General features: G+C 41.1%; 1 pseudogene; it reads left to right on the top strand.

Annotated features, from left to right (window-relative positions):
* The first annotated feature begins 2,528 nt into the window (after positions 1–2,528).
* LOC141612527 (receptor-like protein kinase FERONIA) lies at positions 2,529–6,916 on the top strand (annotated as a pseudogene).
* The last annotated feature ends 1,006 nt before the right edge of the window (positions 6,917–7,922 follow it).

Genomic DNA, 7,922 nt, shown 5'->3' on the forward strand with positions numbered 1-7,922 from the left:
GATCCATAATGTACTGCCTCCCCTCATTAGGACGAGCCCTTTCCGCATCATCACCGAAATCATCACCGTCATCATCGACATCATCATCATCCTCCCATTCCTCCGGAATTTGAGGATCAACTTCAGGAGAAGGAGACCTAGGGCCCCCAGACCTTATCAGGATGGCGTCTGGCTTCTCCTCCTCATCAAGACGCGACGGGGAACCCCCCGGCGCCGGTTTACTAGTTCCGGCATCAGCAGAAGACATGTTCACAACAATTACTTAACGAAATAAAAGAAAATTTGTTTGCTTACCTTGAAGAAAAGCACTAGCCGAAGCGACGACTTTGAAGACTAGAAGAGAGAAGCCCTCGAAAGTTTAGAGAGATGAAAATTTTGGAGAAAAATTTGAGAAAATAAAATTGGTGGCCAAATTCACGGAACAACTGCCCTATTTATAGGAAAAAGCCCATGAAGAAGGACCAATCAGGGCACAGCCCATGAAGCGTCAGCCAATCAGCGAACATACACGTGTCGGACATGCAACCACGGAATGTCAATCGTTGTAACAGTTGAACGTCAATCAATGCAACAGTGACCAAGCGTCTTCAACACGCCCCTTCATATCTCTTTGCCTGTTCATCTTCCTCAACAAATTCCTAAGTATCTGCTCTCCGCCGGCCACATGATCAACCAAGCCAAGGAAGCACCGGCCGGGGGCAATCAAAAACAACCGGCACTCTCAACCCTGGTCTCGGCCAGCGTCACTTTCTTTTCCACATCGGATGCCCTTTACACATCCATGTGGAGGGGGGATATGGTACGACCTAAGCAGAACCAGGCCGAGATAGAGGAAGCCGATACAGTAGAAGAAGCCGATACAGGAAAAATTTTCAGAAATTACTTGCGCAGAATATACGCTCAACATACATCGGAGCCCATACCACGACATAGACTACGCTGCGGGCAAATTGATGGGGCATATTCTGCACCGCTGACCAAGTCAACATATTGAGCAAAGGTCAAAGATATCCACAGCAAGTCAACGACTTAGAGAGCCTAGCCGATGCAGTCCATCGGCCTGTCACCTGGGTCTCGGCATGGCAACTAGCCAGCCGGGGCACATATCCGCGTACTCATATCCAAGACCCCTCGGCCGGCCTGCCATGGTTCCATCGGCCGAGGGTACAACGGTCTTTCCACCTACTAGCCACTTGGCCACTTGGCCACTACGTGACAAAAGGTGAAAGTCTATAAATACTCCTCAACCTTCATTGAGGAAAGGATCGACAATTTAACCTAAGAATCACTATTCATCTGGTAATATCTTCCTTATCTCTCTACAATATACTCTTAGCCAAGTAACAACAACTTACCTCTCTAAGTTTACTGACTTGAGCGTCGGAGTGAGTACGCTCGGCCAAAGCCGAGCCCTCGTTTGTTCATCGTTTCAGGAGAGATCAAAGGAGGATTCAAGCAAGGACATCGTTCTACAAGCCACGGGTGGTAACAATACTTGCTCTGGAATTACACCCGGAACAATAACAATAGTAACAACGAAAGTGGAAGTAGTGAAAGTAACAGTAGTAACAACGATACTGAAAGTAATACTGGTAACATTGAGAGTGGCAAAAGAAATAGTAGTAGCAATGGAAGTAGCGAATGTGTCTCGTAATCTGAAATCACAATTTTAAAATGAAATATCGTACATGAATCTATTATGCTCCGCAAATGATAACTGTACAACTTAAACAAATGTACAAATTTATAAGATAAATTTAGGTAGTCCAACTTGGCCGGAAAGTTAAGACTAGTACTCGTAGTATATGTGTACATGATAGGCGACTAGAATTGCAGATAAGTTTTGTGAGGCCATCGTGGTGTTGAAAAGTATATTATCAGGGTCGGAGCATCTCCGAGTCTACTAATGCGCCAAACATAATACGGAGTAATTAATAGTCTTAATTACTCCGTAGTTGTGAATAGGGGTGTTAACGAGCCGAGTCCGAGCTTGGTCTTGCTCGGCTTGTGCTCAAGAATCAAAACTCGAGCTCGAGCTTACCCGAGCCTGAAAAAAATGCGTTCGTTATAAAGCTTGCGAGCTTTAGCGCAAGCTCGAGCCAAACTCGAACCCAAATCGAGCCTATATAAAATTGTTTATTTATCTATTTTTTTTGTTCCGATATTTTCAATAGTAAGGTTCGAAAGTTATATGTAAAAATGTTTGGCAAATCAGCGAGACATTTGATACGTGTGATACAAAGATATATAATCATGATAAAACATTTTTATAAAATATGACGAATATCTTCTGTAATCACACAAGTTCGAGCCGCTCGCGAGCTTTTCGAGTCGAGCCAGTCTTTGCTCGGCTTGACTCTTAAAGCTTTCGAGCCGATCCCGAGCCCGAGCCGAGCTCACACGAGCCAACCTTTGACCGAGCCGATCTCGAGTTGCTCGCGAGCTGTCTCGTCTCATTAACATTCCAGCGTATACTGACTGAGTAACATATTGAGTTATTGACTCTTCAAGTCGACTAATGACTGATTCACAAATAACTAACGCCATCAGACATTATACATACATAATACATTACTAATTAAAATCAGGCAGTAAACCAAAATTACGTAAAAGTTCCCGAGATTATTTTGGGTCTCACTATATTCAATTTTGTAATAATGAATTCAACCATGTTAATAATTCGGATCCTATGGAGTATAATAGTTTTGAGTTGTATGACGAGTGATGCCTTAGACAATGGTCTCCTCATCAATTGTGGGCTTCCCAAGTCCACCCAATCTGAGTCCCTGTTGGACAGTCGTGTATGGCAAAGTGACGACGACCCTGCTTTCGCTCCGACTAACCTCAACACCATCTCAACTGTTGCCATCGCGGATGCGGCCGATCTGCCGTACAAAACAGCTCGAGTATTCTGGTCTGATATGACCTACACCTTTTCTATCACCCCAGGTCCCATATTCATACGCCTCTACTTCTTCCCTAATATTTCCTACAACAACACTCCTCCTCACTTATTTTCCACCTCTCTCCTTGCTAATAACATTACTCTATTACAAGACTTGAACCCTTTTATGAATTCACCCCAAAACACGCTACAGTACGAATTCCAAGTTATTCTCCAAAATGGTGAAAATAATCTCGACTTAACCTTCTCCCCAGGTGCCACTAATAGTAATGATACCAAATCATCCTACGGGTACGTGAATGGTATAGAGATCCGGTCCATACCAGAGGGATTGTACATAAAAGAGTCCAACCTGAATTATGTTTACGTGACGGACCCGAAAGCGAGTTACTCATTGCAGAAAGAAACAGCCGCATTCCAGACGGCTTATCGGCTAAACGTGGGAGGAGAAAATGTGGACGAGAATGAAGACAATCCGGGGGGCATGAAGCGTAGATGGGAAGCGGATGAGCAATATATAGTCGGTGCTCGAGGTGTGAAGAGCCAGCCATTGGCAGGGGAGGCTGGTTATTCATCATCAGTAAACTACACGAAGACAACGCCACCATACGTGGCCCCTAAGATAGTGTACGAGACGGTAAGAGAGTTGGGAGACAGCGTGCCAGCGTTAAATTTGAGGAAGAACCTTACTTGGATGTTCCAAGTGGATCCGGGGTTTGATTACGTGGTGAGGCTTCTTTTGCGGGAGATGAGTCTAAATGTCACAGGGATTAAAGAGAGGGTGATGTGTGTGTATATTGGTGGATATGTTGCGCAGGAGTATCTTGATATTTGGGGCGAGGCTGGAGGTTTGGGTATTCCCATGTACAAGGATTTTGTTATAACTATGCCCGGTATTAGTAATGGTTCTAAAGTCCCTCTTTCTGTAGCCCTTCAACCTCACTATGCCAAGTAAGTCCATTAATCATTTATTCCTGCATTTTTTGGGTTGCTTTTTTTATTTTATTTTTTATTTTTTATACATGTCAATTGTCAATTAGTTTAATTGGTGAAATTATGAAAGATGGTATTCTAGACTCGATCCAAATCCCATTAGCAATAACAATCGTCCTTGTACTTCCCTTTGGAAAAAATAAATAAATAGACAGACATATTCACTACTCCCTCCTAATTCTACATAAATTCTAGATAAATGTCCCACTTTTCATGATTGTCTATTCACAATAATATCACACTTTCCTTTTTTAGTAAAGTTTTATACTTGTTTTAATCACCTTATCCAACAACAATACTTATTTTAATCACCCACTCCACAACAATACTTATTTTAATCACCTCACCTACAATAATACTTTACCCCCACAACAATATTTTACCTTATTTAATTTCATTCTTTAATTCTTGTGTCAACTCCCAATAGTGACAATTATCGGGAATAGGAGGGAGTATAAATTACTTCCTCCCAACTTTTACATATGCCTTTTAACTTTATAAGGCCAAGAGATTACTCTCTCCGTTTCAGTGATATGTTTACACTTTCTTTATTTTTTCCTCACAAAATCAAGAAAGTATAAACATATTACTGGAAGAGAGAGACTACTTCTTTTCTATTACCAATAGATTTTAGAGTAGAATCTTATTATATGGACACTCTCCTTCTCCATTTGGATGTGACTCAAACCTATTTTATAATTTAAAAGTATTACGATATAGTTAAAAGTAATAGTGTCTTATTCCCTTTATTTCGGTCAATATTTATCTATTGTTTTTGGCACAAAAATTAAGGAAACAAGTATGGGTGGATTTGGCCCATACAAATCATTAAACCCCACATGCAAATGAAAAAATGACCCATAAAAGATTAACAAAAATGGAAATAGATAACTACTCAATAATACACGCCAAAATGAAAATAGATAACTATTGACCGGACGGAGGGAGTAACTAAGCTAAATTTAAGCAAGAAAAGTAGGGAATAACTAAGCTAGTAAATGAGAGAGGCGTAGAGCTAAGATGGAGCAAGAATGAGTATGACTCGGTCCTTCTTCCTTGTCAGTAACACTATCTTTCCGGTCTGATTAAAGCACCCTCGTTTCTTGTTATGTCGCCTAACTTATATGTGGTGTTTGTTTAGTGTTACAGATGTGTCGCTAAATGGGTTGGAGATACTGAAACTTGCCACTCTTGCAGTTCCTAATCCACCTTACAATGGCAGTGAAACAATTCCACAAAATCAAATTGCTCGACCTAGCACTGCAAGTTCAATACATAACACCCGCGATATTATTATTGGAGGCAGCATTGGTTGTTTACTAAGTACTTGTTTTTGTTATTCTTCTTTCTCTGTTACGATGCAGAGTAAAATAATCAAAGACAATTAAAAAAACGAACTGGTCTAGGTCATCCTTAGCGTCGGATCTTTGTCGACGGTTCTCGTTGACCCAGATAAGGGTCGCCACTCGTGACTTCGATCAAAACTTAATCATAGCCAAGGGCGGGTTTGGAAAAGTGTACAAAGGTGTCATAGATGGTGGAGCCACTGATGTGGCTGTCAAACGACTAAACCCGACATCCAAACAGGGGGAGCAAGAGTTCTTGACTGAAATCGAGATGCTTTCAAGACTACGTCACAGACATTTGGTGTCCTTGATCGGATATTGTGACGAAAAGGGAGAGATGATATTGATATACGAGTACATGCCCCGTGGCACCCTTCGCGACCACTTTAATTACAGGGACGCTAAAGGAATAGGCAAGAATGAAGTATTATCATGGAAGCAACGTTTGACAATTTGCTTAGGATCAGCTCGTGGGCTAGAATACCTCCATGGGGGCACAAAACAGTTGATCATTCACCGTGATGTCAAGTCCACTAATATTTTGCTCGATGACAAGTGGACTGCCAAAGTGTCAGACTTTGGGCTCTCAAAAGTGGGTCCTGCAAGTGACACAGGAGTGGGCCATGTTAGTACGATTGTTAAAGGTAGCTTTGGGTATTTGGATCCTGAGTATTATCAACGTGGACAATTAACTGAGAAATCAGATGTTTATTCATTTGGAGTCATGTTATTTGAAGTCCTATGTGCCCGACCAGCAGTTGAACTTAACCTTTCTAAGGTTCGAGCTTGCTACACAAAAGGGATCCTCTATACTATAGTCGATCCTACTCTAACGGGTCAAATCACACCCGAGTGTCTAAGTAAATTTGGGGAGATTGCGGAGTTGTGTGTAAGGGCTAATCGCGATGAACGTCCCTCGATGAGGGACGTAGTATGGAGTTTAGAATTCATGCTATCACTTCAACAAACCGCCGAGAACATTAGTGACGGTAGTCCAATGGTGGATTTTACGATTAATAGTAATGCTACTTGTGGCCGTGAAAATGGTGCTTCCACAAGTTCTTTCGGGGAATATATTTGCGAAAGTAGTGTAGTTGGTGTTGATACTCAAGGGTCGAATGTTGCTACTAATGTTGCTGTTACAACTTCTTATATGGATGTGAAGTCGGGTTCAGTGTTTTCTGAGATCTTTGATCTACGGGCTAGATGAAAATTTTGCCGTCCTTGTTAAGCTACATTATCGTGGACAAGTGTGACAAATATGATCATATAATAACTCTCTACCTCCCAATTATGTTTCTTCTGAGCATCTTACTGGTCAAGGTTTTTGGGAGCATGGCGAATCTTCTCGCCCAAAGGAAGGATTCCATCTTTTTATAAATGATGCTGATATGGTTATTTATACTTCAAGTTCTGATGGTTCTAAGGATGCTTATGCTGCTGGTCCTGTGACTGGTTTTGCGGGGATTGAACCTATTCAACCCCCTCCTTCTCCATGAAGTGTCTTGCTTGGAATTGCAGGGGTCTCAACGACCCGCTCGCCCCTGCAATTAATAAATTAAGAGCGTTATTGTATAATAATAATATGTATGGTTTAATTTTCCTTTCTGAGACTAAGTGTTCTGTAAAATTAGTGTCGTCTTTATTTTGTCGGTATGGGTATCAGCAGTGTGCGGGGGTGGATGCTGTTGGAACTAAAGGGGGGCTATGGGTTGGATGGAGATCATCTTTTGACATTGTTTGTATGGAACGATGTGCAAACTTTGTACTTTTGAAAGTTAATGAATGCTCCACAAAGTTCTGGTATGTGTTTTGCGTCTATGGGGAACCAAGTAAGATTGGCAGAAATGAAGTCTGGATGTGTATTGAACATTGGATAAATAAACTTGATTCACACTATATCCTTCTTGGAGATTTTAATCAGATTGAGTTTCATGATGACAAATTGGGAGGCAGTAAGGGATGTTTGTTTGGGGCAAAGAGTTTCTCTGAATGGAAGGCAAGAAATTTATTATCTGATATTGTTTTTAAAGGCCCGAAATTCACGTGGTGTAATAACCGGAAAGGGACGGCTCGAACTTACGAACGACTGGATAAAGGATTAGCTTCTTCTCATTGGTCTTCCTTCTATCCTCATACTGGTATTAAGCATTTCCCTATTCAATGTTCCGATCATGCTCCTATTGTCCTTGATACCGAATTCTTCGCTAAAAAAAAACGACGGGATTTTAAATTGGAGGCTTGGATTTTTTCATACTCTGATTGTCTTGAGATCTTAAAGAATGAATGGTTTAAACGTGATGGTGGATCTACTACCTTTGTACTTCTGCAGAAATTAAAACGCATAAGACATGCATTTACCCAATGGACTTTTGACAAGCGTAAGGAATGGAATGCAAAATGGACTGAGTTTGATGACATTCTTGGGTCGGAACTAGAATATATTTTTAAAGGAAAGACGGAAACTGAGTATGACATTAAACATCAAGAATATATTGCTTTCAATAAGGCTGCAGCTATTTATTGGCAACAACGTTCTAAATTGCATTGGTTAAAAGAGGGAGATGCTTCTACTAGATTTTTCTTTAATTCTGTCAAGACTAGGCATCATCGTAATATTATTGCTGGTATAAAGGATGAGAATGATCAGTGGTGCTTTAAAGATGATGAGCTAAGTA

The sequence above is a fragment of the Silene latifolia genome, chromosome 11 (genome assembly GCF_048544455.1).
Source record: "Silene latifolia isolate original U9 population chromosome 11, ASM4854445v1, whole genome shotgun sequence".
Lineage (NCBI taxonomy): Eukaryota > Viridiplantae > Streptophyta > Magnoliopsida > Caryophyllales > Caryophyllaceae > Silene > Silene latifolia.